The following is a 26,218-nucleotide window of genomic DNA, read 5'->3' as shown; positions in this document are numbered from 1 at the left end:
TTTCTTCACTGTCTGTTGTTATTTCTACTTTCATTTCTGATTTTGCTGATTTGATTACTCTCCCTTTGAGTTTTAGTTTGGCTAAGTGTTTGTCTATCTTGTTGACTTTCTCAAAAAGTTAGCTCCGGTTTTTGTCGATTCTTTGGATTGTTTTCTATGTTTCTATTATATTGGTTTCAGCCCAGAGTTTGATGATTTCCACCCATCTACTCCTCTTAGGCGAATCTGCTTCTTTTTGCTCTAGAGCTTTCAGGTGCATTGGTAATTTGGTAATATGGGATCGCTCCAATTTCTTTAAAAAGGCACTTAGTGGTATTAATTTTCCTCTTTCTACTGTTTTCATTGTGTCCCATTAGTTTGGGTATGTTGTGCCTCAGGATTCATTGAATTCTAGAAAGTTTTTTTATTTCATTCCTTACCCAGGTACCATTGAGGAGGAATTTCTTCAGTTTCCATGAGTCTGTAGGTGTTCTGTTGTTTTTGTTGTTATTGAGTTCCAACTTTAATCCATGGTGTTCTGATAGGATGCAAGGAATTATTTCTGACATTTTGTATCTGTTGAGGTTTGTTTTGTGTCCCATTATATGGTCGATTATGGAGAAGGTTTCATGAAGTGTGTAAAAAAGTGAATTCTTTCCAGTTTGGGTGGAATGTTCTGTAAATATCAGTTAGGTCCATTTGGTTCATGTATCTGTCTTGCTTCCCCAGTGGTTTGAGTCTCTCAGAGGTCTTCTATTATGGGGCACTATTTATTTATAAGTAAATATATACCATGCATGTCTTTTTGCTGTCTGGGTTACCTTACTCATGATGATCCATTCTAGTTCCATCCATTTCCCTGCAAATTTCAAGAGTTCCTTGTTTTTAATAGCTGCGTAATATTCTGTTGTGTAAATGCATTACAGTCTCTTTATCCATTCTTCAGTTTTGGGACATCTAGGTCTTTTGCAGATTCTGGCTCTTATGAATGAAATTGCTTAAAATAGTTGATCAAATGTCCTTGTTGTATGGTGTAGCATCATTTGGGAATATCGCCAGAGGTGGTTTAGCTGAGTCTTGAGGTAACATTGTTCCCAATTTTCTAAGAAAGCACCAGATTGGTTTCCAAAGTGGTTGTACAAGTTTGCTCTCCGACCAGCAATGGAGGAATATTTCCCATTTCTCCACATCCTTACCAGCATATTCTGTGGCTTGAGTTTTTTAATTTAGCCATTCTGATAGGTATAACTTCGAATCTCAGAGTCATTTTGATTTGCATTTCCCTGATGACTAAGGCTGTTGAGCACTTCTTTACGTGTTTCTCAGACATTCTACATTCCTCTGTTGAGAAACCTGTGCTTTACTTTATACCCCATTTGTAATTGGATTATTTGGTTTGTTGTGTTTAATATATATATACATATATATATATACATACATACATATATATATATATATATATATATATATATATATCAGATATTAACCGATTGTTGGTTATAGGGTTGGCGATATATATATATATCAGATATTAACCGATTGTTGGTTATAGGGTTGGCGAAGATCCTCTCCAGGTCTGCAGGCTGGTGTTTTGTCCTATTGACACTGGTCTTTGCCTTATAGGAGATTTTCAGTTTCACGGGGTCCCATTTATTAATTGTTGATCTTAGAGCCTGAGCTATTGGTGTTCTGTCCAGGATGTTGTCTCCTGTGCCAATGAGTTCAAGGCTCTTCCTAACTTATTCCTAACCAATTTAGTGTATCTGGCTTTATGTTGAGGTCACTAATCCCCTTTGGACTTCAGTTTTGTGCAGGGTTTCAAATATGGATCTACTTGCCTATTTCTACATTCAGATATCCAGTTAGACCAGCACCATTTGCTGAAGATGCTATCCTTCTTTCCTTGTATTTATTTACCTTCTTTGTCAAATATCAAGTGACCATAGGTGTTTGGACTTATTTCTAGGTCTTTGATTCCATTCCATTGATCAAACAGCCTATTTCTATACCAATACCATCCAGTTTTTATTACTGGATATTCCTCTAGAAAATATATTTTTGTACAGGATTGTTCTAGCTATTCTGGTTTTTTTGTTTGTCCATCTGAAGTTGAGAATTGATCTTTCTAGGTCTTTAAATAATTATATATGTATTTTGATAAGGATTACATTGAATCTGTAGATTGCTTTTTGTACCATGGCCATTTTTAGTATGTTGATTCTCTTGATTCATGAGCATAGGAGATATTTCCATCTTCTGATATCTTCTTCAATTTCTTTCTTCAGAAACTTGAAGTTTTTTTTTTTCATATAGGTCTCTCACTTGTTTGGTTAGAGTTACACCAAGATACTTCATGTTTTTGTGGCTATTATGAAGGGAGTACTTTTGTTCTAATTTCTTTCTCTGGATGTTTCTCACTTGTATACAGGAGGGCGGTGCATTGTTTTGAGATGATTTTGTATCCATCCAGCTTGCTGAAGTTGTTTCTCAGTTGTGGGAGTTCTCTGGTGGAGTTTTGCGGGTCTCTTATGTATACAATCATATCATCTGTGAATAATGTAACTTTGACTTCTTCCCTTCCAATTTGTATTCCCTTGATCTCCTTTAGTTGTCTTATTGCTCTAGCTAGGACTTCAAGTATTATTTTGAAGGCATATGGAGAGAGTGGACAGCTTTGTCTTTTTCCCTGATGTCCATGGAGTTGATTCACATTTCTCTCAGTTTAGTCTGATTTTGGCTATAGATTGCTATATATGGCCTTTATGATGTTTAGTCATGTAACTCATATCCCTGATCTCTCCATGGCTTCTAGCATTTAAGGGTGTTGGATTTTGTCAAATGCTTTTTTGGCATCTAAAGAGATTATGATCTGGGTTCTTTCCTTAACTTTCTTTATATGGTTGATTACATTGGTGGATTTCCAAATATTGAACTACCAGGCATTCCTGAGACGAAGCTTACTTGGTAATTGTGGATGAGATTTTTCATGTTTTCTTGGATTGGGTTTGTGTGTATTTTATTGAGTAGTTTTACATCAATGTTCATAAAAGAAAGTGATCTGAAATTATCTATCCTTGTTGGAGCTTTGTGTGTGTCAGGTACTAAGGTTACTGTGGCTTCATAGGATGAATTTGGTACGCATCCTTCTACTTCTATTTTGTGTAATAGTTTGAAGAGTATTGGTATTCGTACTTCTCTGATGGTCAGATAGAATCCTGTGCTGAACCCATCTGGCCCTGGGCTTATTTTTGTCTGGAGACTTTTAATGACTTATGATATTTCCTTAGGGGATATAGGAATATGTAATTTGTTGTCCTGATCTCCTTTAAACTTTGGTAAGTGGAATTTATCAAGAAAAAAGTCCACATCCTTTAGACTTTGAAGTAAGACCTAATGATTCTTTGGATTTCCTTGGTATCTGTCATTATGTCTTTCTGGTTTTGATTTTGTTGATTTGAATACTCTCTTTTTGCCTTAGTTAGTTTGGCTAAGGGTTTGCCTATCTTGTTGATTTTCTCAAAGTACCAGTTCTTGATTTCATTGATTCTTTGAATTGTTTTCTTTCTTTCAAATGTATTGATTTCAGCCCTGAGTTGATTATTTCCACCCTTGTACTCCTCTTGGGTGTGTCACCACTTTTCCCTAGTGCACTCATGTGTTTTGTTAAGTTGATTATATGAGATGTCACCCACTTGTTTACGAAGGCACTTAGTGCTATGACTTTTCCTCCTAGCACTGCTATCATTGTGTCCCAACGATTTCTACGTGTTGTGCCTTTATTTTCACTGAGTTCTTGGAAGTCTTTCATTTCTTCATCTCTTCCCTGAACCAGTTGTCACTGAATGTAACATTGTTTATGTTCCATGTGTGTGTAGGCTTTTGATTATTTCTATTGTTGTTAAAGTTCAACTTTAGACCTTGGTGGTCTGATAAGAAGCAGTGGATTGCTGTAATTTTCTTGTATCTGTTGAAGCTTTCTTTGGGACCTACTACATGGTCAATTTTCAAGATGGTTCCACGCAGGGCTTAGAGGAAGGTACATTTTTTTTGTGTGTGTGTTTGGGAAAATGTTCTGTAGATATCTGTTAGATCCATTTAATTCATGACGTCTTTTAGCATCATTGTTTCTCTATTTAGTTTCTGTCTCAATGAACTGTCCATTGGTGAGAGTGGATTGTTAAGATCTCCCACTATTAATGTGTTGGAATCAGTGTGTGAGTTAAGCTTTTAAAGTTTTTTTTTTTTTTTTTTTTTTTTTTTAATGAATGCAGGTGCCTTTGTATTTGGGACACAGATATTCAGGATTGTGAGGTCTTTTTAGGTGGATTTTTCATTTGATGAGAATGAACTGTCCTTCCCCATATTTCTTGATTAATTTAGTTGAATGTCTAATTAGGTATTAGAATGGCTGCTCCAGCTTTCTTCTTCAGTCCATTTGCTTAGAAAAACTTGTTCCTTTACTCTCAGGTGATGTCTATCTTTGTTGCTCAGGCTTGAGATGTGTGTTCTGAATGCAGCAAAATGTTGGATCATGTTTCCGCAGCCACTCTGTTAGTCTGTGTCTTTTTATTATATAGTTGAGGCCATTGGTGTTCAGAGATATTGGTGAACAATGATAGTTAGTTCCTTTTATTGTGGATTTGGAGGTGTTACTGTTTGGCTTTGTCTGTTTCCTTTGGATTTTGTTGTTGTGAGATTATCTATATCCTGAATTTTCTCAGATGTATTTGACCTCATTGGGTTGGATTTTTCCTTCTAGTATCCTCTATAGGGCTGTGTCTGTGCATAGATAGTATTTGAATTTGGTTTTCCCATGGAATATCTTGTTTTCTCCATCTATAATGATTGAAATATTTTCTGGAAATAATAATTTTGGTTGTCATCGGTGTTCTGTTTTCCTAGTCTCTGTTGAGAAATCAGGTGTGATTCTGATGGGTTTGCCTTTTTATGTTACTTGGCCTTTTCCCTTGCTGATTTTAGTATTTTTCTTTGTTCTGTAGATTTAGTGCTGTGATAATTATGTCCTGGGAGGACTTTCTTTTCTGGTCTTGTGTGTTCAGTGTTCAGTAGGCCTCTTTTGTGTTCAAGGTTATCTCTTTCTTTAGGTTGGGGAACTTTTATTTGATGATTATTTTGAGAATATTTTCTTGTCCTTGAAACCTGCATTATCTTTTTCATTTATTTCTATAATACAGAGGATGTATCTTTTCATGGTGTCTTTGATTTCTTGGGTGTGTTGTGCCACAAACTGTTCTGTTTTAATATTTTCTTTGTGAACTGTATCAATTTCTTGAGGTGTGTCTTCAGCCCTGAGACTCTTTCCTCAATTTCTTGAATTCTGTTGTTGATACTTACCTCTATGCTTCCTGGCCTCTTCTTTCAGTTTTGCATTTCCATGGTTTTCTTAGTTTGTGTTTTCTTAATGGAATCTACTTCAGTTTTATGTCTTGAGCTTTAAACATTTTGTGTGTTTGAATATGGCTCCTGTTTGTCCTCAATAGCCTCTGTGCATTTGTGTGTATTTTGCTATTATTCTATTCATTTTCACTTTATATTACTCAATATAGCTTTAAGGGCATTTTTCTGATATTCAGCGGTATTACAGTGTCTGGTGGAGAAGTGCTTTCCTGGTTTTTGTTTATTGTGTTCTTATTCTTCCCTTTAGCAATATTCAGAGGGGGCTCAGATTTTCTAAGTTGGCAGTTGAGGGGGTGAGTCCTTTCTGAAGGCAGATGCTTGTTTTGTTTGCTTAGCAAATTTAGATTCCTCTGATATCTGCCACCTAGGATCCAGGGTTCAATAAGATTCCTCTGAGTGGTTGGTCTCCTCAGAGAGATCAGCACAAGAGTAGATCCATAGCTTGGAGGCAAGAATGCTATATCTGGAAGTGTGCAGGGTGCTCAAAGTTTGTGACAGTCGAACCCAGGTGACATCTGGCCACAATGGGTGGGGGCTGGTTCTAATCTTCCTAACTCATTGGACAGAGAAGCTGCCTAGTAAGTGTTTTGTGTTCAGCAGACTGTTGTCTGCTCACCTGTGTCATTGAATCAATTCTCTGTTCCCCATGGGGCCTGTACTCCCTCCAGTGTTCAGAAGAGTGCAGGGTGCTCAGTGGTTGTAATTCCTGAACCTGGAGTACATCTTGTGGCAATGGGCTTGGAGGTGGGTTGGTGCTCCTGTGTTTTTCCCTTGAGACTTTTTTTTTAAAGTTTTTTATTAATTTATTCTTGTTACATCTCAATGTTTATTCCATCCCTTGTATCCTCCCATTCTTCCCTCCCTCCCATTTTCCCATTATTCCCCTCCCCTATGACTGTTCCTGAGGGGGATTACCTCCCCCTGTATCTGCTCATAGGGTATCCAGTCTCTTCTTGGTAACCTGCTGTCCTTCTTCTGAGTGCCACCAGGTCTCCCCCTCCAGGGGACATAGTCAAATGTGAGGCACAAGAGTACTTGAGAAAGTCATATCCCACTCTCCACTCAAGTGTGGAGACTGTTCTGACCGTTGGCTAGATCTGGGTAGGGGTTTAAAGTTTACCGCCTATATTGTCCTTGGTTGGTGCCTTAGTTTGAGCGGGACCCCTGGGGCCAAATCTGCCTATCATAATGTTCTACTTGTAAGCTTCTAGGACCCTCTGGATTCTTCTACTTTGCCATTCTCCCACGCTTCTCTTATCTAGAGTCCCAATAGGATGTCCTCCCCTCTGTCCCAGTTTCCTGGTAAGTGAAGGCTTTCGTGGGACATGCCCCTTGGGCTAATACGCAGATATAAGTGAGTATATACCATCTGAGTCTTTCTGCTTCTGGGTTAACTCACCCATTATGATCATTTCTAGCTCAATCCATTTTTCCACAAATTTTGGGAATTCCTTGTTTTTAATAGCTGAATAGTATTCCATATACACTGTTACTTTTATCTACTAAATTTTCAGGATGATCATTCTGGTTTGGTAAGCATTTGTTGTTGACCTTCCTGGGGAAAGCTATTTCTCTATGATCCCAATGTTATGTTGTTTCCTGTAGTTCTCTGGTATTTTATTTTTTAACTAAAACAGCTGACAATTTTATTTTCACATTTCACAATATAAGTGCGAACTCTCCTTTTTAAATGTCATCTCTCCCCTCCAGAACTATTCAGTTACGAAGGGGGATGCTTTTGTCATGCATCTAAAAACCGCTCAGGCTCAGCACTATGCTCTCCTGGTGAAACACAGTAAGATATAAAAACTAATGAAGGGCCTTTCTACTAATAACTTTCTTGCAGATAATGCCAGGCCAAGTGGTCCCCTTCATAGGAAGAGCAAAAAGTCTCACCATTGGAAGTCCAGGCATCATGGGCATGTGACCTCCCATGGGTGGCCCCGTTCCAGGAGCATCATCCCACAGGCATTATCCCAGGAAAGGAGGGCCCTTATTGGCATAATGGGAGCAGGTCCCTTGTGGGGTGCAGGCATCATTACTCAACAAGTGGGACCAGGGAAACTGGGAGAGGTGGAATGATGGCCCATGCAGGAAGAGGAACAGAGAATGGAACTGGAAGTATCTTTCCTTTTGAAATGCAGTGGTTGTTTTGTCAATCAGGCTCTGGGCTTGCTCCTCCTACCATTTCTGGTAGCAGTCTTTCACCTTCTCTTGGGTGTCCTACTGCCTCTGTGTGTCCTCCTCACAGTTGGAGAATCATGGGTAAGATACATATCACAGTAGCCACAATAAAACTTACGCATGTTGCTCCACAGGCCATTGTCTACCCAGTTCCTCCTCTAGTTCTTTATTCAGGGTTAAGACCTCATAATCCCTGTTTCGGCCCCCTCCCATCACCCCTGTCCATGCAAGCATATCTCTTGGTGCTGTCCTAGTTCAGCTCACATTCATGCAGTATTGTCGGTGAGAATTTATGGATGTAGCTCTTGATATTTCTAGAATTTCACAGACATCTCCCTGATCATCTGGCTCTCTTCAGTGTCCCTGCCCCTTTTCCAAAATGATCCCTGGGCCTTTGCTGCAGGAGTTGTGTTGTAGATATGTCAGTTGAGACCTGGCCTCACAGCTGAGAATTGTGATGAGTTGTGGTTTTCTGTATTGAGCTCTATTGGCTGTACAAAGTTGTTTTCTAGGTGCTGGCTGAGGACTACATTTTCCTGTGGGTATGTGAAAAACTTCTTATTATGTAGCTGGGAAATGTGGTTGTTTAGTAAGATGGCAGTTCTATACCCTATCCAAGATTCTGGACTTCACCAGGCTGTGGATATTTGGCTAGATTCCCATCACCAGACTGACTTTCTTGGTTTGAACATATCTTCAGTGTAATTGGAAAGCTGTTGGTGATTGTCAAGGTATTTTTGCCATTACTTTACCCTTAAATATGTTGGGTCAGGGCTTACACTTTTGTTTTTGTTCTCAGGTTTCTAGGTTGACTTCTTTCTGAGACAGGATATTCTCTCAACATTGCCCTTGGTTTCCTGGAATTCACTCTTTAAACCAGGCTGGCCCAGATCTTAAGATCCACATGCTTCTGCCTCCAGAGTGATGTATTTAAAGGCATACACAACCATGCCTGGCCCCAGTACACACTGTTTGACATGGAGTGGTAGGGTCAGGCTCACTGAGAAGGTCCTTCCAGAGCAGATAGCTGAAGAAAGAGAGGGATGGGGTGAAAAGTTATCTGGAGGAATAATGAGGACAGAAGGAATAGTAAGAAAGGGAGGAGCAAGTACAGGAAGGCAGGAGAGTTTCTCTCTCTCTCTCTCTCTCTCTCTCTCTCTCTCTCTCTCTCTCTCTCTGTGTGTGTGTGTGTGTGTGTGTGTGTGTGTGTGTTTGTAGGAAGTAATTGCTTAAAGGAGGAGTTAAAGACAATGCTGCTTGTGAAGAATTGTTACAAAGGTCATCAGTCTCCCTACATTAACAAATGGGGATCTGTGGGCACCACTTGAAGGAATTCTGTCCAGGGCTTTGACCTGAAACAGGGAAACAAATAGAAACAAGTACAGGGTAACTGGGCTAAAATCAATGTTCCAAACACAGACAGCAACTCTTTGCTTGCTGGTGTGTGGGTACCACAAAACCAAAACAAAGGAAAACACAAACAGCACAAAAAGCAGTTATAAAGTAAGATTTCCATTGCCAAAACCATCAGGGGCTCCCTCTGAGATGTGGGTCCATGTGTTCATAGGTGATCCAGACAGTGGACAGCATGAGCTGTTTTCAAAAGAGCCTGTGCATTCCTGACATGTGCTTTTTTTCTCTCTGGAAGGATGGAAGAACAGCAGCAGCCAGAGAATTCAAGATTACCTCAGAAGAAAATAAAGATAGTTGAAGTCAAGAGAAAGAAACATGTCAGGTTTCTGCTACCACATGAAACTGACAAGAAAATAAAACCCTGTCCTCCACAAGGTGCAGAAGAGGAGATGGCCAAACGTGAAGGCAAAAAATGAGAGAGGTGTGCGGGGACAACATCTGGCATCCCTGCGTGGACCATGGGGACAGAAGCAACCTTTCATTTGTCCCACTGCGATAAACTAACACTGTCCCTGAGAAACTTGACACTCAACCCTCATACCCCCCCACCCCTGTCTTCTGCCAGAAAGAATACATAAACTAGAGAACAAAATACAGTGGCATCGGAAAAGCAAAAGGATGTTTCAAAGATTTCTCCACGAAAAAAAACTCTCTGGAATTGTCATCATTGTGGGGAAGAAGATCAGAATATACAGACTCATGAGCAGCATCACCACCAATCCCATGGGCAAAATCCTTTTGGGGGATCCTGGACAAGAGGAGTAACAATGTCCAGCAAGTTGACAATAATTCCACCAGATGGTGATTCAAATCTATTCCACAAATGCAGGAGGCTTTTTCTTAATACTTTTGTCAATCTCCTTGAAGCATTCTGAGAAGAGATGCTCCTTGGGAAGAAAGAGTGACCACTAGCAGATGCTTCTATACTTACCATCCTGCTCTTCTCATGGGGCTAGGTACGATTTTACCTCCTCAGGTTTTGGATTTTCCCCCCAGTACCTGGTTGCCAATAAAGTTAGAACATCTGAGTAGAGTTTCTGTCTCACTGATTTCAGTACCACTTCCATTGTATTTTATTGACTGGCACTCAGAAGGAGCACTAGACCTGAGAAAGGTGTGTGTGCGTGTGTGTGTGTGTGTGTGTGTGTGTGTGTGTGTGTGTGTGTGTGAGTTTCTGTATGTGTAGTCTCTGTGTGTGTGTATCTGAGTTTCTGTATGTGTTGTCTGTGTGTGTGTATTTGTGTTTGTCTATGTATGTGTGAGTTTCTGTATGTGTCATCTCTGTGTATGTGTGAAATTTTTGTTTCAAAATTATTATAGTTTCAGAAGATTTTGAACATATAGAGCATTCTTCATCTAGTTAGTCCCTCTGATAGTTTATGTTATACTTTACACAACTATAATACATCAAATTAGGGTGTGGCACTAGTATCATGGGTATGTAGAGCTCTCTGTCACTGTAACATATGTATAAATTCATGCAGTCAGCAATGAAATCAAGTCCCTTATCTGTTCCATCAGAAAACTCTGGTGCTCCATATTTGACCACCTCCCCTTGGTGGAGAGGCCTGGTGGCACTCAAAGAGCGAATAAGCAGGCTACCAAGCTGAGACTTGATAGCCTATGACCATGTAGTGGGGGAGGAGGTCCTCCTCTGTCATAGACCTAGGCGAGGGGAATAGGGTGAAAGCAGAAGGGAGGGAGGAATGTGACAACTGAGTTGTATTCCATGACAAAACGAAATTCATACAGTACCTATCCACAAATCCAGCTTTACCGAAGGTACTAGAAGGAAAACTCCATCCCAAAGGGTCAAGCTACAACCAAAACTACTCAGGAAATAGATAACTATGCCATGGCAAAAACACAACTATACAAACGCTCGACTGGAACCAACATCAAAATTAAGACTCTGAACAGTCACTGGTCATTAATATCTCTGAACATCAATGGTCTCAGATCTTCAATAAAAAGACACAGACTAACTGAATGGATGCATAAAGAAGATCCAACATCCTTCTGCATTCAAGAAACACATCTCACACATAATCATAAGCATTACCTCAGGGTAGAAGTTTGGGAAAAAATATCCCAAGCAAATGGTCACAAGAAGCAAGCAGGCAGAGCCATTTTAATATCGAACAAAATAAACTTTCAACCAAAATTAATCAAAAGGGATGAGGAAGGACACTTCATACTCATCAAAGGTAAAATCAACCAAGATGACATCACAATTCTGAACATCTATGCTCCCAAAACAAGGCCACCCACATTTGTAAAAGATCTGCTAAAAAAGCTTAAAGCGCACATCGATCCCCACACAATAATAGTGGGAGACTTCAACATCCCAATTTTAATGAAGGATAGATCATTGCAACAGAAACTAAGCCAAGAAATAACCTCATTAACCAATGCCATGAATCAAATGGATCTAACAGATATCTATAGAACCTTTCACCCAAACAAGAAAGAATATACCTTTTTCTCTGTACCCCATGGAACCTTCTCCAAAATTGATCGCATCGTAGGTAACAAAGCAAGCCTGAACAGATACAAGAGGATTGAAATAATACCTTGTATCCTATCAGATCACCATGCTCTTAGGCTGCAATTCAACAACAACAGAAATAACAAAAAGCCTACACATACATGGAAACTAAACGACTCTCTGCTAAATGACACCTGGGTCAGGGAAGAAATAAAGAAAGAAATCGAGGAGTTTCTGAAATTCAATGAAAATGAAGGAACTACGTACCCAAATTTGTGGGATACACTGAAAGCAGTGCTAAGAGGAAAATTCATAGCACTAAGTGCCTTTAAAAAGAAATTGAAAACATCGCACATAAACATCTTAATGACACAAATGGAAGCCTAGAAAAAAAAAAGAAGCAGAAGCACCCAAGAGGAGTAGACGTCTGGAAATACACAAACTCAGGGCTGAAATTAATAAATTAGAAACTAAGAAAACAGTCCAAAGAATCAAAAAAAAACCAAGAGCTGGTTCTTCGAGAAAATCAAAAGATTGACAAACCATTAGCCAAACGAAATAAAAGGCAGAGAGAAAGTATCCAAATCAACAAAATCAGAAATGAAAAGGGAGACACAACAACAGACACTGAAGAAATACAAAATATCATAAGATCCTACTTCAAAGGCATATATGCCACAAAATTTGAAAATCTAAGGGAAGTGGATGATTTTCTTGATCAATTTCACTTGCCAAAGTTGAGTGAAGAACAGATAAACAAGCTAAATATTCCCATTTCCCCTACAGAAATAGAAGCAATCACTGATAGTCTCAAAAAAAAAAAAAAAAAAAAGCCCAGGACCAGATGGTTTCAGTGCAGAATTCTACCAGACCTTCAAGGGCCAGCTAATACCGATACCATTCAAGCTATTCCAAAAGATAGAAATGGATGGAACATTACCAAATTCATTCTATGAGGCCATAGTCTCATTGATACCTAAACCTCACAAAGATTCAACAAAGAAAGAGAATTTCAGACCAATTTCTCTTATGAACATTGATGAAAAAATACTAAATAAAATACCCTCAAAATGAATACAAGAACACATCAAAGATATCATTCACCATGACCATGTAGGCTTCATTCCAGGCATGCAGGGATGGTTTAATATACGGAAATCCATCAATGCAATACACCATATAAACAAACTGAAAATAAAAAACCACATGATCCTCTCCTTAGATGCAGAGAAAGCATTTGATAAAATCCAACGCCCATTCATGTTTAATGTTTTGGAGAGTCGGGGATACAAGGCACTTTCCTCAACATAATAAAGGCTATATACAGCAAGCCAATAGCCAAAATCAAAGTAAATGGTGAGATACTCAAGGAAATTCCTCTAAAATCGGGAACAAGGCAAGGTTGCCACTCTCTTCGTGTCTCTTTAATATAGTACTTGAAGTTCTAGCCAGAGCAATAAGACAACAAAGGAGATCAAGGGGATCCAAATGGGAAAGGAGGAAGTCAAATTATCCCTCTTTGCAGACGATATGATAGTGTGCATAAGTGACCATCAAAATTCCACCAGAGAATTCCTACAGCTGATAAACACCTTCAGCAAATTGGCTGGATACAAAATTAACTCAAAAAAGTCTGTAGCCTTCCTATACACAAATGACAAGTTTGCAGAGGAAGAAATTAGGAAAACCACACCCTTCACATTAGCCACAAGGAATATAAAATATTTAGGAGTTAGTCTAAGCAAGTGAAGGACTGTTTGAAAAAAATTTCAAAACTCTGAAGAAAGAGATTGAAGATGACCTGAGAAGATGGCATGATCTTCCTTGCACATGAATTGGGAGAAGTAACATTGTAAAAATGGCCATATTACCAAAAGCAATCTACAGATTCAATGCACCCCTATCAAAATACCTACACAATTTTTTAAAGACATTGAAAGTTCAATTCTGAACTTCATATGGAAAAACAAAAAACCCAGAATAGCTAAAACAATCTTGTACAATAAAAAAATCCTCCGGAGGAATCTCCATACCTGTTCTCAAACAGTACCACAAAGAAATAATAATTAAAACACCATGGTACTGGCACAGCAACAGGCTGGTTGATCAGTGGAATCGAATCGAAGACCCAGATATGAATCCACACACATATGGTCACTTGATTTTTGACAAAGAAGCCAAATCCATTCAATGGAAAAAGGATAGCATCTTCAACAAATGGTGCTGGTCTAACTGGATGTCTATGTGTAAAAAAGTGCAACTGGCCCCATATTTGTCACCTTGAACAAAACTCAAATCCAAGTGGATTAAAGACCTCAACTTAAAACCAGAGACACTAAGTCACTTAGAAGAAAAAGTGGGGAAGAGCCTGGAACATATTGGCACAGGAGACAACTTCCTGAACAGAACACCAACGGCCCAGGCCTTAATGTCAGCCATTAATAAATGGGACCTCATGAGGCTGAGACGCTTCTGTAAGGCAAGAGACACTGTCAAGAGAACAAGGCGACAGCCTACAGACTGGGGAAAGATCTTCACCAACCCTACATCTGACAAAAGTCTAATATCCAAAATATATAAAGAACTCAAGAAGCTAAACACCACCAAACCAAATAACCCAATTGAGAAATGGGGCTTGGAACTAAACAGAGAATTCTCAACAGAGGAATATCAAATGGCTGAGAAACACTTAAAGAAATGCTCAACCTCTTTAGTCATCAGGGAAATGCAAATCAAAACAACTCTGAGATTCCATCTTACACCCATCAGAATGGCTAAGATCAAAAATTCAAGTGACACCACATGCTGGCAAGGATGTGGGGAGAGAGGAACACTCCTTCATTGCTGGTGGGAATGCAAACTAGTACAGCCACTTTGGAAATCTATCTGGTGCTATCTCAGAAAAATGGGAATAGGGCTTCCTCAAGACCCAGCTATTCCACTCCTTGGAATATACCCAAAAGATGCTCCAGCACACAACAAGAAAATTTGCTCAACCATGTTCATAGCAGCCTTATTCATAATAGCCAGATCATGGAAACAGTCTAAGTGTCCCTCAGTAGAAGAATGGATAAAGAAACTGTGGTACATTTACACTATGGAATATTACTCAGCTATTAAAAACAAGTATTCCCCGAAATTTGTGGATAAATGGATTGAGCTATAAATGTTCATAATGAGTGAGTTAACCCAGAAGCAGAAAGAATCAAATGGTATATACTCACTTATATCTCCATACTAGCCCAAGGGGCATGTCCCACGAAAGTCTTCATTTACCAGGAAACTGGGACAAAGTGGAGGACATCCTGTTGGGACTCTAGATGAGAGAAGCATGGGAGAATAGCAAAGTAGAAGGATCCAGAGGGTCCTAGAAACCTACAAGTAGAACATTATGATAGGCAGATTTAGGCCCAGGGGTCCCGCTCAAACTATGGCACCAGCCAAGGACAATACAGGCCGTAAACTTCAAATCTCTACCCAGATCTAGCCAATGGACAGGACATTCTCCACAGTTGAGTGGAGAATAGGGTATGACTGTCACACGTACTTTGGTGCCTCACATTTGACCACATCCCCTGGAGGGGGAGACCTGGTGGCACTCAGAGGAAGGACAGCAGGTTGCCAAGAAGAGACTTGATACCCTATTAGCATATATAGGTGGAGGTAATCCCCCTCAGGAACAGTCATAGGGGAGGGGAATAATGGGAAAATGAGGGGAGGAGGGAAGAATGGGAGGATACAAGGGATGGGAGAAACATTGAGATGTAACAAGAATTAATTAATAAAAAATAAATAAATAAAATAAAAATAAAAGAAAATTAATCATTTGATGCTATCTTGTGACTTTTACCAAAAAAACAGAGTGTTTCAAAAAACTATATTTATTCCCATAAACTCAGCACCAAGTGCTGAACAAAACAATTAACAAAAAAATGCTGACCTTTGAAAAAATACATCCTTACTGATACCAAGCCAATTATTTCAAAATAATGATGTCTTTTACTGTACATTTAAATTTATAATTCAAATTATAACAAAACTATCTATACCTGTACCATGCATACTTGATTACTCACTGATCCATTTAAACCTACTCCATAAAAACTGTACACAACGTAGCCCCCATACTTTTAAAATAAATGTATAAAATCCTAGACTGCTTGCTTAAAAAATACACTCAGATAAAAACTCAAACTTAAGTTGCCTCTGTTTGTCAACACCTTATCTCCAAAAACTCCCATCCCTAAAAACCTATGCCCAATTGAACTAGTCTATGACAACAGCACATGCTGGAGAGGAAGTGGAGAAAGGGGGACACTCCTGGTGGGAATGCAAACTTGCACAACCACTTTGGAAATCAATCTGGCGCTTTCTCAGAAAACTGGGAATAGGGCTTCCTCAAGACCCGGCTATTCCACTCCTTGGAATATACCCAAAAGATGCTTCACCACGCAACAAGAACATATGCTCAACCATGTTCATAGCAGCCTTATTCATTATAGCCAGATCATGGAAACAACCTAGATGTCCCTCAGTCGAAGAATGGATGAAGAAACTGTGGTACATTTACACAATGGAATAGTATTCATCTATTAAAAACAAGGAAATCCTAAAATTTGCAGGCAAATGGGTGGAACTAGAAATGATCATCCTGAGTGCGTTAACCCAGGCTGAGAAAGATTGATGTATTATATCCTCATTTTAATGGGACACTATCCCAAAAGGGATGTGCCCTGAAAGTCCTCACTTGGCAGGAGATTGGGATACATACTGGCAATTTCTATTGGGACTCCAGGTGACAGACTTAAGGGAGAATGGGGAAACAGAAGGATCCAGAGGATCCTAGAAACCTACAAGTAGAGCATTAAGGCTGTGTGGTCTGGTTCAAAGGAAAGTCTGCTCAAACTACTGTATCAACCAAGGACAATGCGTGCGGTAAACCTAGAACCTCTATCCAGATCTAGCCAATGGAGAGTATTTTCTCCACAGTTGTGTGGAGAGCAGGGACTGTGTCTGACATGAACTCTGGATGCCCCTGTTTGACCACTTCCTCTTGGTGGGGAGACCTGGTGGAATTCAGAGGATGAGTAAGCAGGCTACCAGCATGAGACCTGATAGGCTGTGACCATATGATGGGAGAGGAGGTCCCCTTCTGTCACAGACCTAGAGGACGGGAATAGGGTGAAAAGGGGAGGGAGGGGGAAATGGGAAGATACAAGTGAAGGGATAACAATTGACGTATAATCTGAATAAATCACTTACATAAAAAATAGGGGATTCCAAGATGGCACCGACCAATAAGCCACATATCTGATCTACTCCGAGGAGACCAGAGACATAAGTGGAGCAACAGATTGCTGAACTGTAGGTGAGTGGGGCCCCAAAGGCCACAGAACAAATAAGGGGCCTACTCCCCTGGGACAAGCAACATCTCGGAGGTACTAAACGTACTCCCCAAACACTGGAATGGAATCCACATGCAAACTGCAGCCTGTATATAAAGCACAGACTCACTGTTTGGGGAGGGGATTTTCTGGAGTCCCCAGCCAGAGGAGTCTCAGTGAAGAGGGTGAATCTGCCCTAGGTCCTCCTTCCACACAATCCCAAAATGTGGAGGTCACCCCCCTAGGCAGAGTGGAAACACAGGTGGTGGGACCCAACAGAGACAGCTAAAGTGGGACTGCAGCTCGCTGGCCATCCGGTGCCCAACCTAACACTGATCACAGCGGACTGAGCCTGCAAACAGAGGCAGTGAGAAATCAGCTTGGACTGCTTCCACAGACCTATCGGGAAACCTGGGTCTTGCCTAGAGCAATAGTTGAATATCATAGCCCTGTGGGAAGACCTGCTTTCACGGGCTTCCGCCAGAGCTCTGCAACCCTATTGTTCCTACCCAGCCACAAGGCACTGGCCCTGCACTCCCCGAGCAAGAGAGCCTAGCTGGGGCTCCTGGCCAGAGCAGGGCAGGCACTCCCACATCATTAGGAGACGAGACGTGGATGGGTCATGTTTGCAGTGTCTAATTGCTGACCTAGAGCGTTAGTGGTGCACCATAGCCCAGCGGGAAGATCTGGTTCCGCGGGCGATCACTGGAGCTCTGCAACCCTAGTCTCCCTAACCTCCCAGATGCAAGGCACTGGCCCTGCACTCCCGGAACAAAAGAGCCTAGCTCGGGCTCATGGCCCTGAGCAAGGCAGGCACTCTCACATTATCGGGAGATGAGAGACGTGGGTGGGTCGTGTTTGCAGTGTCTAATCACTGACCTAGAGCATTAGTGGAGTGCCATAGACTGGCAGGACCATCTGGTTCTGCGGGCGACCACCAGAGCTATGAAACCCTAGTCTCCCTAACCTCCCAGCTGCAAGGCACCGGCCCTGCACTCCTGGAACGAGAGAGCCTAGCTTGGGCTCCTGGCACCAACAAGGCAGGCATATAGTTCTGGGAGAGGTTGGACACTGCTACAGGATGTAGAGACATAGCTAAAAGACAGGTACACCCCCCAGATGATCTGAACTACCTGGGGTGTTGACTAGAAAGCCACAGGAAGGACAGGCAGCTGGAATCAACTTACACATCCAGAACGTTTGTGTGTGGACCTTATTCTAGGTCCCAAAACTGCTGATCTGAATTACAGCGGTAAAGTCCAAACAGATATCTACTTTCGCTGACTCAGCCTAGAGCCAATGATGCAGAGGAAAATCACCAGGAGTGAAACCGGATCACCTACCTGTTCCAGGGAAATACTCCCTGATCCTCACAGGCAAGAGCACCTGACATATAACCAGTCATCAATTAACCTCTCTCAACCAGTTAAGGTCACTACAAAATACCTTCCAACATCAGAGCCATCAAAATGACAAGAGGACAGCGAAAGAACACTAACAAAAACCAAAACAGTTTGGCATCTCCGGATCCCAACATTCCCAATGAAAACAACCTAGAGAACCTAACAGCAATGGATAGGCAAGAAAGTGACCTCAAGTCCTTAGTAAAGAAGATAATAATGGAAGAAACAAATAAAATCTGTAAACAAATGCAGGAGGAGGCAAACTAGAGGGCTTCAGAGTTAAAAGAGTCTTATAAAGAGGCACTTGAAGAATTTCTGAAAAATATAAATAACCAGATGATGGAAATAATTAAAACAGTCCAAGACATGAAGATAAAAATGGAAGCTATGATGCAGGAACACACAGAAGAAAAACGTGATCAAGAGGCATCACAGAAGAAAGCAAGCACCTCAGAGGTGACCTTATCTAACAGACTCCAAGAAAGGGAAGAACGAATATTAGGACTTGAAGATACAATCGCAGAACTAGAAACAACCATTCAGGGAAATGCTAAATCTGAAAAGTTCCTGACACAGAGCATTCAAGAATTAAAAGACAATATGAAAAGATGAAACTTGAGAATAATAGGGATAGAGGAAAGAGAACGCAGCTGACTTCACAGCCCAGAAAATATCTTTAATCGAATAATGGAAGAAAATTTCCCCAATTTGAAGAAGGAGATGCATATGAGCATACAAGAGGCTTACAGAACATCAAATAGAATAGACCTGGAAAGAAAATCTTCCCGCCACATAATATTAACAACACAACATATACAGAACAAGGAAAAAATATTGAAAGCGGCAAGAGAAAAAGGCCGAGTAACATATGAAGGCAAACCTATCAGAATTACTCCTGGCTTCTTAGCAGAGACCATGAAAGCCAGAAGGGCCTGGACAGAGGTTCTGCAATCCCTAACAGAACACAAATATCAGGCAAGACTACTATATCCAGCAAAATTATCAATACCATTGATGGAGAAGACAAGTTATTTCATGACAAAATCAAATTCAAACAGTACCTAGCCACAAATCCGGCCTTACAGAAGTTATTAGAAGGAAAACTCGACCCCAACTGGTCAAATTACAACCATAACTACATGGGAAATAAGTAAATATACCATTGCACAATCACAACCTCACAAAAATCTCGACTGTTACAAATACCAAAAATGAAGGGACATACCAATCACTGGTCATTAATATCTCTCAAGGTCAATGGTCTCAATTCTCCGATAAAAAGACAAGACTAACGGAGTAGATGCATAAACATGACACAACATTCTTCTGCATTCAAGAAACACACCTCAACCACAAGGACAGACATTGCCTCAGAGTAAAGGGTTGGGGAAAAATATTCCAAGCAAATGGTCACAAGAAACAAGCTGGGGTAGCCATTCTAATATCTAATAAAATAGACTTTCTTTTTTTTTAGTCAAGGTTTCTTTTTTTTTATTATTAATTTATTCTTGTTACATCTCAATGTTTATCCCATCCCTTGTATCCTCCCATTCCTCCCCCCCACATTTTCCCATTATTCCCCTCCCCTATGACTGTTCCTGAGGGGGATTACCTCCCCCTATATATTCTCATAGGGTATCAAGTCTCTTCTTGGCTACCTGCTGTCCTTCCTCTGAGTGCCACCAGGTCTCCCCCTCCAGAGGACATGGTCAAATGTGAGGCACCATAGTATGTGAGAAAGTGATATCACACTCTCCACTCAACTGTGGAGAATATTCTGACCATTGGCTAGATCTGGGAAGGGGTTTAAAGTTTACCGCCTGTATTGTCCTTGGCTGGTGCCTTAGTTTAAGCGGGACCCCTGGGCCCAAATCTGCCTATCATATTGTTCTACTTGTAGATTTCTAGGACCCTCTGGATCCTTTTATTTTGCTATTCTCCCATGCATCTCTCATTTAGAGTCCCAATAGGATGTCCTCTGCTCTGTCCCAGTTTCCTGGTAAGTGAAGGCTTTCGTGGGACATGCCCCTTGGGCTAGTATGCTGATATAAGTGAGTATATGCCATTTGATTCTTTCTGCTTCTGTGTTAACTCACTCATTATGATCATTTCTAGTTCAATCCATTTATCCACAAATTTTGGGAATTTCTTGTTTTTAATAGCTGAGTAGTATTCCATAGTGTATACGTACCACAATTTCTTTATCCACTCTTCTACTGAGGGACACTTAGGCTGTTTCCATGATCTGGCTATTATGAATAAGGCTGCTATGAACATGGTTGAGCAAATTTTCTTGTTGTGTGTTGGTTTGGTGGTGTTTAATTTCTTGTGTTCTTTATATATTTTGGATATTAGACCTTTGTCAGATGTAGGGTTGGTGAAGATTTTTTCCCCGTCTGTAGGCTGTTGCTTTGTTCTCTTGACAGTGTCTCCTGCCTTACAGAAGCGTCTCAGCCTCATGAGGTCCCATTTATTAATGGTTGACATTAAGACCTGGGCCGTTGGTGTTCTGTTCAGGAAGTTGTCTCCTGTGCCAATATGTTTCAGGCTCTTTCCCACTTTTTCTTCTAAGTGGATTAGTGTCTCTGGTTTTATGTTGAGGTCTTTAATCCACTTGGATTGGAGTTTTGTGCAAGGTGACAAATATGGGTCCAGTTTCATTTTTTTACACATAGACATCCAGTTAGACAAGCACCATTTGTTGAAGATGCTATCCTTTTTCCATTGAATGGATTTGGCTTCTTTCTCAAAAATCAAGTGACCATATGTGTGTGGATTCATATCTGGGTCTTCGATTCGATTCCACTGATCAACCTGCCTGTTGCTCTGCCAGTACCATGGTGTTTTAATTATTATTTCTTTGTAGTACTGTTTGAGATCAGGTATGGAGATTCCTCTGGAGGATTTTTTTATTGTACAAGATTGTTTTAGCTATTCTGGGTTTTTTGTTTTTCCATATGAAGTTCAGAATTGAACTTTCAATGTCTTTAAAAAATTGTGTAGGTATTTTGATAGGGGTGCATTGAATCTGTAGATTGCTTTTGGTAATATGGCCATTTTTACAATGTTACTTCTCCCAATTCATGAGCAAGGAAGATCATGCCATCTTCTCAGGTCATCTTTTTTTTTTATGGTTTCTTTTACATATTTATTTATTTATTTATTTATTTATTTATTTTTTATTATTTTTTTTTAGTTTCTTTCTTTTTTTTATTATTAATTTATTCTTGTTACATCTCAATGGTTATCCCATCCCTTGTATCCTCCCATTCCTCCCCCCCCTTTTTCCCATTATTCCCCTCCCCTATGACTGTTCCTGAGGGGGATTACGTCCCCCTATATATTCTCATAGGGTATCAAGTCTCTTCTTGGCTACCTGCTGTCCTTCCCCTGAGTGCCACCAGGTCTCCCCCTCCAGGGGACATGGTCAAATGTGAGGCACCAGAGTATGTGAGAAAGTCGTCTCACACTCTCCACTCAAATGTGGAGAATATTCTGACCATTGGCTAGATCTGGGAAGGGGTTTAAAGTTTACCTCCTGTATTGTCCTTGGCTGGTGCCTTAGTTTGAGCGGGACCCCTGGGCCCAAATCTGCCTATCATATTGTTCTACTTGTAGATTTCTAGGACCCTCTGGATCCTTTTATTTTGCTGTTCTCCCATGCGTCTCTCATTTAGAGTCCCAATAGGATGCCTTCCCCTCTGTCCCAGTTTCCTGGTAAGTGAAGGCTTTCGTGGGACATGCCCCTTGGGCTAGTATGCAGATATAAGTGAGTATATACCATTTGATGCTTTCTGCTTCTGGGTTAACTCACTCATTATGATCATTTCTAGCTCAATCCATTTATCCACAAATTTCGGGAATTCCTTGTTTTTAATAGCTGAGTAGTATTCCATAGTGTATATGTACCACAGTTTCTTTATCCACTCTTCTACTGAGGGACACTTAGGCTGTTTCCATGATCTGGCTATTATGAATAAGGCTGCTATGAACATGGTTGAGCAAATTTTCTTGTTGTGTGCTGGAGCATCTTCTGGGTATATTCCAAGGAGTGGAATAGCTGGGTCTTGAGGAAGCCCTATTCCCAGTTTTCTGAGATAGCACCAAATAGATTTCCAAAGTGGCTGTACTAGTTTGCATTCCCACCAGCAATGAAGGAGTGTTCCTCTCTCCCCACATCCTCGCCAGCATGTGGTGTCGCTTGAATTTTTGATCTTAGCCATTCTGATGGGTGTAAGATGGAATCTCAGAGTTGTTTTGATTTGCATTTCCCTGATGACTAAGGAGGTTGAGCATTTCTTTAAGTGTGTCTCAGCCATTTGACACTCCTCTGTTGAGAATTCTCTGTTTAGTTCCAAGCCCCACTTCTCAATTGGGTTATTCAGTTTGATGGTGTTTAATTTCTTGAGTTCTTTATATATTTTGGATATTAGACCTTTGTCAGATGTAGGGTTGGTGAAGATTTTTTCCCAGTCTGTAGGCTGTCGCTTTGTTCTCTTGACAGTGTCTCCTGCCTTACAGAAGCTTCTCAGCCTCATGAGGTCCCATTATTAATGGCTGACATTAAGGCCTGGGCCGTTGGTGTTCTGTTCAGGAAGTTGTCTCCTGTGCCAATATGTTCCAGGCTCTTTCCCACTTTTTCTTCTAAGTGGCTTAGTGTCTCTGGTTTTATGTTGAGGTCTTTAATCCACTTGGATTTGAGTTTTGGGCAAGGTGACAAATATGGTTCCAGTTTCATTTTTTTATACATAGACCTCCAGTTAGACCAGCACCATTTGTTGAAGATGCTATCCTTTTTCCATTGAATGGATTTGGCTTCTTTGTCAAAAATCAAGTGACCATATGTGTGTGGATTCATATCTGGGTCTTCGATTCGATTCCACTGATCAACCAGCCTGTTGCTGTGCCAGTACCATGCTGTTTTAAGTACTATTGCTTTATAGTACAGTTTGAGATCAGGTATGGAGATTCCTCCGGAGCATCTTTTATTGTACAAGATTGTTTTAGCTATTCTGGGTTTTTTGTTTTTCCATATGGAGTTCAGAATTGACTTTCAATGTCTTTAAAAAATTGTGTAGTTATTTTGATAGGGATTGCATTGAATCTGTAGATTGCTTTTGGTAGGATGGCCATTTTTACTATGTTAATTCTCCCGATCCATGAGCAAGGAAGATCACGCCATCTTCTCAGGTCATCTTCAATCTCTTTCTTCAGAGTTTTGAAATTTTTTTCGTACAAGTCCTTCACTTGCTTAGTTAGGGTAACTCCTAGATATTTTATATTGCTTGTGGCTAATGTGAAGGGTGTGGTTTTCCTAATTTCTTCCTCTGCAAGCTTGTCATTTGTGTATAGGAAGGCTACAGACTTTTTGAGTTAATTTTGTATCCAGCCAATTTGCTGAAGGTGTTTATCAGCTTTAGGAGTTCTCTGGTGGAGTTTTGAGGGTCACTTATGTACACTATCATATCATCTGCAAAGAGGGATAATTTGACTTCCTCCTTTCCCATTTGGATACCCTTGATCTCCTTTTGTTGTCTTATTGCTCTGGCTAGAACTTCGAGTACTATATTGAAGAGATATGGAGAGAATGGGCAGCCTTGCTTTGTTCCCGATTTGAGAGGAATTTCCTTGAGTATCTCACCATTTACTTTGATTTTGGCTATTGGCTTGCTGTATATAGCCTTTATTATGTTGAGGAAAGTGCCTTGTATCCCCGATCTCTCTAAAACTTTAAACATGAATGGGTGTTGAATTTTATCAAATGCTTTCTCTGCATCCAAGGAGATGATCATGTGGTTTTTTATTTTCAGTTTGTTTATATGGTGGATTACATTGATGGATTTCCGTATATTAAACCATCCCTGCATGCCTGGAATGAAGCCTACTTGGTCATGATGAATGATATCTTTGATGTGCTCCTGTATTCGTTTTGCAAGTATTTTATTTAGTATTTTGCATCTATGTTCATAAGAGAAATTGGTCTGAAATTCTCTTTCTTTGTTGAGTCTTTGTGAGGTTTAGGTATCAATGAGACTATGGCCTCATAGAATGAATTTGGTAATTTTCCATCCATTTCTATCTTTGGAGTAGCTTGAAGAGTATCAGTATTAGCTCGCCCTTAAAGGTCTGGTAGAATTCTGCACTGAAACCATCTGGCCCTGGGCTTTTTTTGGTTGGGAGACCATCGATGATTGCTTCTATTTCTGTAGGGGAAATGGGACTATTTAACTTGTTTATCTGTTCTTCATTCAACTTTGGCAAGTGAACTTGATCAAGAAAATCGTCCATTTCCCTTAGATTTTCAAATTTTGTGGCGTATATGCCTTCAAAGTAGGATCTTATGATTCTTTGAATTTCTTCAGTGTCTGTTGTTATGTCTCCCTTTTCATTTCTGATTTTGTTGATTTCAATACTGTCTCTCTGCCTTTTAGTTAGTTTGGCTAATGGTCTGTCTATCTTGTTGATTTTCTCAAAGAACCAGCTTTTGGTTTTGTTGATTCTTTGGACTGTTTTCTTAGTTTCTAATTTGTTAATTTCCGCCCTGAGTTTGATTATTTCCAGGCATCTACTCCTCTTGGGTGTTTCTGCTTCTTTTTTTTCTAGGGCTTCCAGTTGTGTTGTTAAGATGCTTATGTGCGATGTTTCCAATTTCTTTTTAAAGGCACTTAGTGCTATGAATTTTCCTCTTAGCACTGCTTTCAATGTATCCCACAAATTTGGGTATGTTGTTTCTTCATTTTCATTGAATTTCAGAAACTCCTTGATTTCTTTCTTTATTTCTTCCCTGACCCAGGTGTCATTTAGCAGAGAGTTGTTTAGTTTCCACAAACGTGTAGGCTTTTTGTTATTTCTGTTGTTGTTGAATTGCAGCCTAAGAGCATGGTGATCTGATAGGATACAAGGTATTATTTCAATCCTCTTGTATCTGTTGAGGCTTGCTTTGTGACCTACGATGTGATCAATTTTGGAGAAGGTTCCATGGGGTGCAGAGAAGAAGGTGTATTCTTTCTTGTTTGGATGAAAGGTTCTATAGATATCTGTTAGATCCATTTGATTCATGGCATTGGTTAATGATGTTATTTCTCGGCTTAGTTTCTGTTTCAATGACTTATCCTTCAGTGAGAGTGGGGTGTTGAAGTCTCCCACTATTATTGTGTGGAGATCGATGTGTGGTTTAAGCTTTTTTAGGAGATCTTTTACATATGTGGGTGCCCTTGTATTGGGAGCATAGATGTTCAGAATTGTGATGTCATCTTGGTTGACTTTACCTTTGATGAGTATGAAGTGTCCTTCCTCATCCCTTTTGATTAATTTTGGTTGAAAGTCTATTTTGTTCGATACTAAAATGGCTACACCTGCTTGCTTCTTGTGACCATTTGCTTGGAATATTTTTTTCCAACCTTTTACCCTGAGGTAATGCCTTTCATTATGGGTGAGATGTGTTTCTTGGATGCAGAAGAATGTTGGGTCTTGTTTATGTACCCATTCAGTTAGTCTGTGTCTTTTTATTGGAGAATTGAGGCCATTGATGTTGAGAGATATTAATGACCAGTGACTGTTAAGAGTCTTAATTTTGATGTTGTTTCCAGTCGAGCGTTTGTGTAGTTGTGTTTTTGCCATGGGATAGTTATCTATTTCCTGGGTAGTTTTGGTTGTAGCTTGACCCTTTGGGATGGAGTTTTTCCTTCTAGTACCTTCTGTAACGCTGGGTTTGTGGATAGGTACTGTTTGAATTTGTTTTTGTCATGGAATATTTTGTTTTCTCCATCAATGGTTATTGATAATTTTGCTGGGTAAAGTAGTCTGGCCTGGCATCTGTGTTCTCTTAGGGTTTGCAGGATCTCTGTCCAGGCCCTTCTGGCTTTTATGGTCTCTGCTGAGAAGTCAGGTGTAATTCTGATAGGTTTACCATTAAATGTTATTTGGCCCTTTTCCCTTGCAGCTTTTAA

This window comes from Acomys russatus, chromosome X, assembly GCF_903995435.1.
Source record: "Acomys russatus chromosome X, mAcoRus1.1, whole genome shotgun sequence".
In the NCBI taxonomy this organism is placed as follows: Eukaryota; Metazoa; Chordata; class Mammalia; order Rodentia; family Muridae; genus Acomys; species Acomys russatus.
This window is presented reverse-complemented; position numbering follows the sequence as displayed.